Raw genomic sequence first — 13,819 nt, 5'->3', positions numbered from 1 at the left:
CATACTGTACACATACTATATACATACTGTACACACACTATACACATACAGTACACATACTATACACATAATGTACATATACTATACACATACTATACATATACTGTACACATACTATACACATACTATACACATAATGTACATATACTGTACACATACTATACACATAATGTACACATACTATACACATACTATACACATACTGTACACATACTATACACATAATGTACATATACTGTACACATACTATACACATAATGTACATATACTGTACACATACTATACACATACTGTACACATAATGTACACACACTGTACACATACTATAAACACATTGTACACATACCCTACACATACTGTACACATAATGTACACACACTATACACATACTGTACACATACTATATACATACTATACACATACTGTACACATACTATACACATAATGTACACATACTATACACATACTATACACATACTATACACATACTATACACATAATGTACATATACTGTACACATACTATACACATACTGTACACATACTATACACATACTATACATATACTGTACACATACTATACACATACTATACACATAATGTACATATACTGTACACATACTATACACATAATGTACACATACTATACACATACTATACACATACTGTACACATACTATACACATAATGTACATATACTATACACATACTGCATACATACCGTACACACACTGTACACATACTATAAACACATTGTACACATACCCTACACATACTGTACACATAATGTACACACACTATACACATACTGTACACATACTATATACATACTATACATATACTACACACATACTCTACATATACTATACACATACTGTACACATACTACATACATACTATACACATACTACATACACACTGTACACACACTGTACACATACTATACGCATACTATACACATACTGTAGCTGCTGACTTTTAATATTAGGACACTTACCTGTCCTGGAGTCCAGCGATGACGGCACCGCAGCATCGACTGTCGGGTGCTGCCACCGCCATTGCCGATAAGGTAACCCGGCAGTAAAGCCTTGCGGCTTCACGGGTGGGACCCTATTACGTGCTGTGCATTCGGATTGGATCGCGGTGGGGGAAGGAGGAGAAGGCCAAACTTCCGAGGGACGCGGCGGCGGCACCGTCTCCCGGAAGTAGGGAAGGGTACCTGCCAAAAACAGGTATCCATTCCCCCCTCCCCCCTGAAAGATGCCAAATGTGGCACCTGGAGGGGGGGAGGAAGCAAATGAGCGGAAGTTCCACTTTTGGGTGGAACTCCGCTTTAATTAAGATTATACAGAGGTTGTACAATTAGATTGTATAGTGTATGACCAGCTTAGCTGTCACTTTTGCTGGACGGCTTGGTCTGCATGTAAATGTAGACCAAAGCTCCTAGACTGTTTCCTGACGGAGCCAAAATCACTTGGAAAATGTTGAACTGTCATGCTGTTGCTAATGGTAACCCAGGGGAACCCGTAACCAGCAGCTCCCAAGGGAGCAGGGGCGTAACTACAGGGGTTGCAGGGGTTGCAATTGCTACCGGGCCCCATGCTCCAGGGGTCCCGATAGCAAACCAGTGGGTGAACTTCCAGGATCTCAAAGGTCACACTTGCGACCGGGCCCTGGCATTCCACCACCGTGGGGAGGCCCCAAGATTGCAGGAAGGGGGCCCACTGCAGAACTTGTGACAGGATACTGCGGCGGGACCGGAATAAAAGGCCATGCAACGAGAGTAAAGAGCCCCAGGATTAGTGGGAAGAGCCCCGGGCTTGAAGGGAAGGGCCCCCGGCCAGGGGTCTGGGGGCCCTTCATGGTTTCTTGCATCAGGGCCCTGAAGGTTCTAGTTACGCCTCTGCAAGGGAGTAGTGCTAAAAATGTATAGAAAAATATAAATAAATAAAATAAACATATAAATAAATATTAACAAAATAATAATAGTAATAATAATATTTATTGGGGGTTGCTGGTGCCTCAAACCAGATAGAGTGGGACTTACTTAGGCTCCGTTCACATCTAGGCGTTTTGGGGCGTTTTTGGGGCGTTTTTCTGCTCTAGGATCAGCTCTCAAAACGCCCAACAAGACAAATCCTATTCATTTCAATGGCCCCTGTTCACATCTGAGCGTTTTGACGCTGTATACAAAACGCCCAACGCTCAAAAAAGTACATGAGCTTCTTTTTGGGCAGATTACAGGCGTTTTCCATTGATCTCTATTCAATCTAAAAACGCCTGCACAAAAATCGCGGTAAAAATCGCGGTAAAATCGCGGTAAAAAACGCCGCAAAAATCGCGGTAAAATCGCGGTAAAAAACGCGCGAAAAACGCTACGCTCAGGTGTGAATGTAGCCTTAAGTACATGTGTTCAAAAGAAAATCCCCCCTTCCAATAGTAATAATAATAATTATAATAATAATAATAGTAATAATAATAATAATAAAAAACAAATAAATATAAATAAAGAAAGGTACATGAAATAAAACATTGTAATTTATATGCTGAAGAGGAGCTCCAGCCTCCGCCATCGATAAAAGTAAAATTCAGCAGCTACAAATACTATAGCTGCTGACTTTTACTATTAGGGCACTTACCTGTCCAGGGATCCAGCACTGTCCTCACCCAAGCCGATTCTTGAATCCATCTTGGGTACGGGAATCCGTCAGTGAAGCCTTGCAGCTTAGAGAATGTGACCTAAATATACAGCAGTGCCAGTTTCCAGTCCATTCTCCCAGCTGCAATGATAAGCGGAGCTTCCTACAAACATTCAGTGCCCGTCCCGGAGATGTCCCAGATGTCATCTCATACCAGGTTGTTGGAAAATTGACTTACATTATCGGCGTTGGTTCATCTTCAGCCTCTTCTATCCTATTCAGATTTCACACATCCCCGCCATTTTTCGACTTTGGTTTCTGTTCCTCGCCTGTCACACCCCTCATCATGCAAGTCAGACCGGTCTTCAGCAGAAAGCATTCAAACGATCGTGGCTTTTAGAGGTCGACTCAGAAAACAAGGATCCCTGGGAGCTTATCCTACGGAGGGAGGTCTATTCCCAGCCCTGACAACCCCAAACAATGTCACAAACAAACATCTGGCCCGGGAATAACATTTCTAGAGATTCTCTCGGCAGAGCCGTCTTTGTCTTTAAATTTAAACTCTGTACGTTGTTTCGCTTTCACTTTCCTCCAGACGATTGTTGTGTAAATCAGACGTTCCTCTACACAAGCCTTTCCTAACCTAAATAATGCCGGTGTCTGGGGGAACCTGATACAATATCTGGAAGACCATGCCTCCCAACATTTTGAGATGGGAATGAGGGACACCTATTAGCAAAAGTATGTAGGCATTGGACACATACCCACAGGGCTGCTGTTAGAAATCGCGGGGCCCCGTACAGACTACCTGGCAGGGTCCCCCCCAAGAAAATATTAAAGATATATTTAGCTAAAATGACAACAAAATCACTATTATCAGACACAAATATAACATAACTCACATAATTCCTGCTAAATCTAAAAAAAAAAAAAAAACGATGTTAACCACTTATGCCCCGGAAGATTTTACCCCCTTCCTGACCAGGGTGTTTTTTGCGATTTTTTTACTGCGTGACTTTAACGGACAATTGCGCGGTTGTGCGACGCTGTACCTAAACTAATTTGACGTCCTTTTTTTCCCACAAACAGAGCTTTCTTTTGGTGGTATTTGATCACCTGTGCGATTTTTTGATCATGCGCTATAAACAAAAAAAGAGCGACAATTTTGCAAAAATAACAATATTTTTCACATTTTTTTTATATGAAATTCCCCCCCAAAAAAATGTAAAAATCAAATCATTTTTTACATTTTCGGCCAATTTGTTTTATGCTACATATGTTTGGTAAAAAAAAATCGCAAAAAGCGTATTTTGATTGGTTTGCGCAAAAGTTATCGCGTTTACTAACAAAGGGAAAGATTTTTGTCATTTTTGGTGTTTTTTTTTTAATGAGTAATGGCGGCGATCTGCGATTTTTTTGCGGTACTGCGACATTGCGGCTGACAGATCGGACCCTTGACTGACATTTTTGACACTTTTGGGGGTACCAGTGACATTACTGCAGTAATCAGTGCTATACATACGCACTGTTACTGTAAAAATGACACTGGCAGGGATGGGGTTAACTGTATTGGACAGGGAGGGGTTAAGTGTGTCCTAGGGGCGTGTTTCTAACTGTAGTGGGACATGGCTACTAGTGTAAAAACAGAGATCAACGGTTCTACATAGTAGAACCGTCTGATCTCCATTTTTACACAGGGAGAATGACAGGCGGCTTGTTTACATTAGCCGCCCGCCTTTCTCCCGCTGTACCGACGATCGTAGTGTGACCGGCGGACATCGGGTCCGCCGGTCACATGCCCGGACTCCTCTGTGAATGAGCCGAGGCGGGCGCCCATGCAGGGCACCGGATGCATGGATTCCAGTGGGGTTTTTTTTTTTCAGCATCTGATTAGAGCCAGAGGCTCTAATAGGCTTCAAAAAAGGGTGGGCTCAGGGCGCAGAGCACTGCACCCTGAGCCCACCCAGTTGTATAACAATAGTCCGTCCGTCTTGGGGAGGGGTTGGGGTGGATTTGACTGTTGGCTGGCCGGCCATTCTATGGGGGTGGTGGTGGGTGCTGGGATTTGCCGCCCCCCCCCCAAATTATCATGCACCAGCCGCCACTGCCTACACCCCCTTAACCACTACCATACCGGTGTTCTATAAGAATACTGCTACCTATCAGATTCTGCAACCGGAAGAGACGTTCGAACTAGAACAACTTACTGCGCATGCGCCATGCGTTCCAATAGTATTCCTATTGTGACAGAACACGTCACGCCCAGGTAAATACTGCCGTGATCTCGGCTGGATAGCTAAGATCTATTTTTTTATTTTTTTTAATCTCAGGCTTTCCAGCCTATAGGAGAGATCTGAGGTCTTATTAACCCCAGATCTCTCCATGAAGAGGACCCGTCATGGACTATTCCTATTACAAGGGATGTTTACATTTCTTGTATAAGGAATAAAAACGATCAAAAGAAAAATAAAGGGAAAGTGTAAAAAATAAAAAAAAAATGGTAAAAAATTAAATAAAAAGAAAATAGATAAGAAATAAATGTAAGTGCCCCCATCCCCGGTCCTCGGTAGTCTCTATGGCGTACTTCCACCGCCAGCGGATTCCTTTTCCGACTCACTGATTGTACAGGCGAGAGCAGGGGGATATCCCCTCCCGCCGCCTGTAAGAACAATCAAGCAGCTAAAAAGATGCTATATTTGTTTTATGGTGAAGAGAATCGCCAGCCAAAAAAATATTTGAATGATGCCTGCAGCTGCACCCATCATACAGATATCCCCACCCAAAGCTCAGGATGTCATATGACGTCCAGCGGGATATGGAAGTGGTTGAAATTAAATAAAAATTATAAAAAAAACATTTAAACCCACAAGTGTTTTTATTTTTTATTTTTTTACCACTACTATTCCTTTTTTTCTGGCTTTTGAAATCTACAAATGCAGCAATTCAGAAATTAGATGAAAGGTTTAGCACTAAGAAACACTTTCTGAAAGATAACTAGTGTATTTTATATACAATTATGTACAGTAAGTACACCCCCCACATTTTTGTAAATATTTTATTCTATCTTTTCATGTGACAACACTGAAGAAATGACACTTTGCTACAATGTAAAGTAGTGAGTGTACAGCTTGTATAACAGTGTAAATTTGCTGTCCCCTCAAAAGAACTCAACACACAGCCATTAATGTCTAAACCGCTGGCAACAAAAGTGAGTACACCCCTAAGTGAAAATGTCCAAATTGGGCCCAAAATGTCAATATTTTGTGTGGCCACCACTATTTTCCAGCACTGCCTTAACCCTCTTGGGCATGGAGTTCACCAGAGCTTCACAGGTTGCCACTGGAGTCCTCTTTCCCTCCTCCATGTTGACATCACAGAGCTTGTGGATGCAGGGCCGGACTGGCCTGCCGGGATAGCGGGAAATTTCCCGGCAGGCCGGATGCCCTGGGGCTGCTATCGGCTATGAGCTGCTGTGGGATGTTTTTTTCTCACAAGAGCAGCGGCCGGGTGACGCCCACTCCATTAGAACTGGTGTCTGGTGTAGTCATATGCATGGAGTGCAGCCACGCCTCTTTTTGTCAGCTGGCTGAGTCGGGGCTTTCACAGAAAGAGCTCCAGTACAGGTGGGCGGAGCTAGAAGAGGTTACACAGACAGCAGTCCCGATCATTGCTTGCTGCCCAGCACATTCTTATGGTGTGAATACACGATTAGAATATCGCCCGATCATTCGACCACCGACTTTTGATAAAGTATTTGTCGGGCGAAAACATACACGGTCTGAATATCGCCCGACCGTTGCCCGCCGACCATCGAAACGGTGTTCGTCGGTTGAAAACGTTGCCAAGAACGTATACAGATTTAAACTGAACGACCTCAACACCAACGTATAGAATATTTTTCTTTCGCAAACGAGACGACAGGATTTCTTCGTGTTTTTCAAACGGTATTTTTTGTTCACAATATCGATATTGCTCATTGATGGCTGGGCATTAACGAGTAGAATATCGGCCGATCGCTCGCTGAACGGAAATTTTCGGCTGATTTTCTTATCGTGTATTCCAGCTATAACTCTCCCTGAATGAAGATCTAAGAGGACAGATGGCAGCCTTCATCTTCTCCCCCATGAGTCCTGACCTTCTCTGTCTTCTACCCTTTACTATGCTTTGTGCACCTTACATTGCAGGTTTACCTACACAGAGAGAGAGACTTTCTTGAACAGGCTAAGTATATACTGGGACATCTGAGGTGATTCATAGATGTATTCCACACACATCTTTTAGAATAAGTTATAGTATGTATATGGAATACATCTATGTATCACCTCAGAAGTCTAAGCATATTCCTAACCTATTAGAAAAATCGAAGTATAAACAGCAATGAATGTAATTACATAACAGGGCCAACTCCAGGAAAGTATAAAAAAAAAGTCCACCTTGCAGTGTAGGTGAGGGGAGGGGGAGAAACTCCTCTTTTACCTTATTCCATGTTGCAGACAGCTCCAGTGCTCTCTTCCTCCACACAAAGTCCTGACATCATCTCATACAATGCAGAGACATTAACCCTGTATAGCAGGGATGGGGAACCTACGGCCCGGGAAGCGTATGCGGCCCTCAAAGTCATTTGGTCCGACCCCCCCCCATGCAGCTGAGTCTGTGTCTATCAGCTGATATGTCAGAGCTGAGCCGATGCTTCCTGTATAGTTCCAGCTCCGTTCTGACAGTCTGAGTGAGTCACAGGCAGAGTGATATCAAATGCACTCCTCCTGTGACCAATACAGGAAACATTGCCTCTTCCTCCAGCGCGGCGCCGCTGCTAGCAAGCATTTCCCACCAGCAGCACACCCAGCAGTACCAGCCAGAGCCAGCAGTACCAGCCAGAACTAGCAGTAACAGCCAGAGCCAGCAGTACCAGCCAGAGCCAGCAGTACTCAAAGCAGTACCAGCCAGAACCAACAGTACCAGCCAGAGTCAGCAGTACCAGCCAGAACCAGCAGTACCAGCCAGAGCCAGCAGTACCAGCCAGTACCAGCCAGAGCCAGCAGTACCAGCCAGAATCAGCAGTACTCACAGCAGTACCAGCCAGAGCCTGGAGTACCAGCCAGAACCGGCAGTACAAGCCAGAGCCGGCAGTACCAGCCAGAACTGGCAGTACCAGCCAGAACCAGTAGTACTCACATCAGTACCAGCCAGAACCAGCAGTACCAGCCAGAGCCAGCAGTACCAGCCAGAACTAGCAGTAACAGCCAGAGCCAGCAGTACCAGCCAGAGCCAGCAGTACTCAAAGCAGTACCAGCCAGAACCAACAGTACCAGCCAGAGTCAGCAGTACCAGCCAGAACCAGCAGTACCAGCCAGAGCCAGCAGTACCAGCCAGTACCAGCCAGAGCCAGCAGTACCAGCCAGAATCAGCAGTACTCACAGCAGTACCAGCCAGAGCCTGGAGTACCAGCCAGAACCGGCAGTACAAGCCAGAGCCGGCAGTACCAGCCAGAACTGGCAGTACCAGCCAGAACCAGTAGTACTCACATCAGTACCAGCCAGAACCAGCAGTACCAGCCAGAGCCAGCAGTACCAGCCAGAACCAGTAGTACTCACAGCAGTACCAGCCAGAACCAGCAGTACAAGCCAGAACCAGCAGTACTCACAGCAGTACCAGCCAGAACCAGCAGTACTCACTGTAATACCAGCCAGCAGTACTCACAGCAGTACCAGCCAGAACTAGTAGTACCCACAGCAGTACCAGCCGTAACCAGCAGTACCAGCCAGAGCCAGCAGTACTCACAGCAGTACCAGCCAGAGCCAACAGGACCAGCCAGAGCCAGCAGTACCCACAGCAGTACCAGCCAGAACCAGCAGTACCCACAGCGGTACCAGCCAGAACCAGCAGTACCCACAGCGGTACCAGCCAGAGCCAGCAGTACTCACAACAGTACCAGCCAGAGCCAGCAGTACCCACAGCAGTACCAGCCACAGCCAGCAGTACCAACAGCAGAACCAACAGTACCCACAGCAGTACCAGCCAGAGTCAGCAGTATCCACAACAGTACCAGCCAGAGTCAGCAGTACCCACAGCAGTACCAGCCAGCAGTACTTACAGCACAGTACCAGCCAGAGCCAGCAGTACCCACAGCAATACCAGCCAGCAGTACCAGCCTGAGCCAACAGTACCCACAGCAGTACCAGCCAGCAGTACTAGCCAGTAGTACCAGCCTGAGCCAGCAGTACCCACAGCACAGTACCAGCCAGCAGTACCAGCCTGAGCCAGCAGTACCCACAGCAGTACCAGCCAGCAGAACCTACAGCACAGTACCAGCCTGAGCCAGCAGTACCCACAGCAATACCAGCCTGAGTCAGCAGTACCAGCCAGCAGTACCCACAGCACAGTACAAGCCAGCAGTACCAGCCTGAGCCAGCAGTACCCACCAGTAGTACCAGCCAGCTGTACCCACCAGCAGTACCAGCCAGCTGTACCCACCAGCAGTACCAGCCAGCTATACCCACCAGCTGTACCCGCCAGCAGTTCTTTTCAAAACTTACCACCACAAAGAGTCGACTGCACTCCAGACTGACCGACGCAAACCTGGAAATCCAGTTGCGAGTAGCAACATCATCAATACCAGCTAACATCACACACCTCACCAAAGAGAAGCAGTTGCAGCCATCACATTAGGGGTGAGTTAATTAAATGTTTGACCAGATATAACAGGCACATTTTTAAGTTGATCATTTTGTACGGCCCCCAAATGATTTTATAAATACCCAAATGGCACTTGGCAGAAAAAAGGTTCCCCACCCCTGCTGTATAGGATGATTGGGAGGCTGGAGTGTGACCACAGCCAGTACTCTACATAGAAGCTGAAGAGGACAAGTTACAGCACTGGAGGAAGCCTACAGGAGCGAGGAATAAGGTAAAGCTGGCTACACATAGATTGAGATGTGTCTAGTTCAGCAGGGAACAGCTGAATTTCAATCTGAGTGTAGCTCCCCCAGTATTCAGGGTGTAACATGTTCTAGTTGCCCCCCTCTCCTCCTCAGGCCCCTGTACCATGTCCGCAACCTCTGATCATCTCCTGTGCCATGTCCGCAGCCCATGACATTTCCTGTACCATGTCCGCAGTCCATGACATTTCCTGTACCATGTCCGCAGCCCATGACATTTCCTGTACCATGTCCGCAGCCCATGACATCTCCTGTACCATGTCTGCAGCCCCTGACATCTCCTGTACCATGTCTGCAGCCCATAACATTTCCTGTACCATGTCCGCAACCTCTGATCATCTTCTGTGCCATGTCCGCAGCCCATGACATTTCCTGTACCATGTCTGCAGCCCCTGACATCTCCTGTACCATGTCTGCAGCCCATAACATTTCCTGTACCATGTCTGCAGCCCATGACATTTCCTGTACCATGTCCGCAGCCCATGACATCTCCTGTACCATGTCTGCAGCCCATAACATTTCCTGTACCATGTCTGCAGCCCATGACATCTCCTGTAACATGTCTGCAGCCCATGACATCTCCTGTACCATGTCCGCAACCTCTGATCATCTTCTGTGCCATGTCCGCAGCCCATGACATTTCCTGTACCATGTCCGCAGCCCATGACATCTCCTGTACCATGTCCGCAGCCCATGACATCTCCTGTACCATGTCTGCAGCCCCTGACATCTCCTGTACCATGTCCGCAACTTCTGATCATCTCCTGTGCCATGTCCGCAGCCCATGACATCTCCTGTACCATGTCCGCAACCTCTGATCATCTCCTGTGCCATGTCCGCAGCCCATGACATCTCCTGTACCATGTCTGCAGCCCCTGACATCTCCTGTACCATGTCTGCAGCCCATGACATCTCCTGTACCATGTCCGCAACCTCTGATCATCTCCGTTACCATGTCTGCAGCCCATGACATCTCCTGTACAATGTCTGCAGCCCATGACATTTCCTGTACCATGTCCGCAGCCCATGACATCTCCTGTACCATGTCTGCAGCCCATGACATCTCCTGTACCATGTCCGCAGCCCATGACATCTCCTGTACCATGTTCGCAGCCCATGACATCTCCTATACCATGTCCGCAGCCCATGACATCTCCTGTACCATGTCTGCAGCCCCTGACATCTCCTGTACCATGTCCGCAACTTCTGATCATCTCCTGTGCCATGTCCGCAGCCCATGACATCTCCTGTACCATGTCCGCAACCTCTGATCATCTCCTGTGCCATGTCCGCAGCCCATGACATCTCCTGTACCATGTCCGCAGCCCATAACATCTCCTGTACCATGTCTGCAACCTCTGATCATTTTCTGTGCCATGTCCACAGCCCATGACATTTCCTGTACCATGTCCGCAGCCCATGACATCTCCTGTACCATGTCCACAGCCCATGACATCTCCTGTACCATGTCTGCAGCCCCTGACATCTCCTCTACCATGTCCGCAACTTCTGATCATCTCCTCTGCCATGTCCGCAGCCCATGACATCTCCTGTACCATGTCCGCAACCTCTGATCATCTCCTGTGCCATGTCCACAGCCCATGACATCTCCTGTACCATGTCTGCAGCCCCTGACATCTCCTGTACCATGTCTGCAGCCCATGACATCTCCTGTAACATGTCCGCAACCTCTAATCATCTCCTGTACCATGTCTGCAGCCCATGACATCTCCTGTACAATGTCCGCAGCCCATGACATTTCCTGTACCATGTCCGCAGCCCATGACATTTCCTGTACCATGTCCGCAGCCCATGACATCTCCTGTACCATGTCTGCAGCCCCTGACATCGCCTGTACCATGTCTGCAGCCCATGACATTTCCTGTACCATGTCCGCAACCTCTGATCATCTTCTGTGCCATGTCCGCAGCCCATGACATTTCCTGTACCATGTCTGCAGCCCCTGACATCTCCTGTACCATGTCTGCAGCCCATAACATTTCCTGTACCATGTCTGCAGCCCATGACATTTTCTGTACCATGTCCGCAGCCCATGACATCTCCTGTACCATGTCTGCAGCCCATAACATTTCCTGTACCATGTCTGCAGCCCATGACATCTCCTGTACCATGTCTGCAGCCCATGACATCTCCTGTACCATGTCCGCAACCTCTGATCATCTTCTGTGCCATGTCCGCAGCCCATGACATTTCCTGTACCATGTCCGCAGCCCATGACATCTCCTGTACCATGTCCGCAGCCCATGACATCTCCTGTACCATGTCTGCAGCCCCTGACATCTCCTGTACCATGTCCGCAACTTCTGATCATCTCCTGTGCCATGTCCGCAGCCCATGACATCTCCTGTACCATGTCCGCAACCTCTGATCATCTCCTGTGCCATGTCCGCAGCCCATGACATCTCCTGTACCATGTCTGCAGCCCCTGACATCTCCTGTACCATGTCTGCAGCCCATGACATCTCCTGTACCATGTCTGCAACCTCTGATCATCTCCTGTACCATGTCTGCAGCCCATGACATCTCCAGTACAATGTCTGCAGCCCATGACATTTCCTGTACCATGTCCGCAGCCCATGACATCTCCTGTACCATGTCTGCAGCCCATGACATCTCCTGTACCATGTCCGCGGCCCATGACATCTCCTGTACCATGTTCGCAGCCCATGACATCTCCTGTACCATGTCCGCAGCCCATGACATTTCCTGTACCATGTCCGCAGCCCATGACATCTCTTGTACCATGTCTGCAGCCCCTGACATCTCCTGTACCATGTCCGCAACTTCTGATCATCTCCTGTGCCATGTCCGCAGCCCATGACATCTCCTGTACCATGTCCGCAACCTCTGATCATCTCCTGTGCCATGTCCGCAGCCCATGACATCTCCTGTACCATGTCCGCAGCCCATAACATCTCCTGTACCATGTCTGCAACCTCTGATCATCTTCTGTGCCATGTCCGCAGCCCATGACATTTCCTGTACCATGTCCGCAGCCCATGACATCTCCCGTACCATGTCCACAGCCCATGACATCTCCTGTACCATGTCTGCAGCCCCTGACATCTCCTCTACCATGTCCGCAACTTCTGATCATCTCCTGTGCCATGTCCGCAGCCCATGACATCTCCTGTACCATGTCCGCAACCTCTGATCATCTCCTGTGCCATGTCCGCAGCCCATGACATCTCCTGTACCATGTCTGCAGCCCATGACATCTCCTGTACCATGTCCGCAACCTCTGATCATCTCCTGTACCATGTCTGCAGCCCGTGACATCTCCTGTACAATGTCTGCAGCCCATGACATTTCCTGTACCATGTCCGCAGCCCATGACATCTCCTGTACCATGTCCGCAGCCCATGACATCTCCTGTACCATGTCCGCAGCCCATGACATCTCCTGTACCATGTTCGCAGCCCATGACATCTCCTGTACCATGTCCGCAGCCCATGACATTTCCTGTACCATATCCGCAGCCCATGACATCTCCTGTACCATGTCCAGAGCCCATGACATTTCCTGTACCATGTCTGCAGCCCATGACATTTCCTGTACCATGTCTGCAGCCCATGACATCTCCTGTACAATGTTCGCAGCCCATGACCTCTCCTGTGCTGTGTCCGCAGCCCATAACATTTCCTGTACCATGTCTGCAACCTCTGACCATCTCCTGTATTCTGTGCGTGGTCTTTGACATCTCCTGTACTGTGTCCGCAGCCTCTGACCAGCTCCTGTAACATGTTTGTAGCTTTTGACCAGCTCCTGTAACATGTCTGTAGCTTCTGACCAGCTTCTGTAACATGTCCGCAGCCTCTGACAAGCTTCTGTAACATGTCCGCAGCCTCTGAAAAGCTTCTGTAACATGTCCGCAGCCTCTGACAAGCTCCTGTAACATGCCGCAGCCCCTGACAAGCTCCTGTAACATGTCCGCAGCCTCTGACAAGCTTCTGTAACATGTCCGCAGCCTCTGACAAGCTCCTGTAACATGTCCGCAGCCTCTGACAAGCTCCTGTAACATGTCCGCAGCCTCTGACAAGCTCCTGTAACATGTCCGCAGCCTCTGACCATCTCTTGTCTTTTATTGTGTCTGCAGTCTCTGAGAGGGAGCCTGGAAAGAAGTTTGCTCTTATATTTATAAAGCCCTATGTGCTTTCATGTCTGTCTTATATATATATAATACACTCTTCAAATGTGCTTTAAAACTCATAGTTTTCCCTAT

The sequence above is a fragment of the Pelophylax lessonae genome (assembly GCF_965119305.1).
Source record: "Pelophylax lessonae genome assembly, chromosome: 2".
Lineage (NCBI taxonomy): Eukaryota > Metazoa > Chordata > Amphibia > Anura > Ranidae > Pelophylax > Pelophylax lessonae.
The sequence above is the reverse complement of the archived record's forward strand: the minus strand, read 5'-3'. Positions refer to the sequence as shown.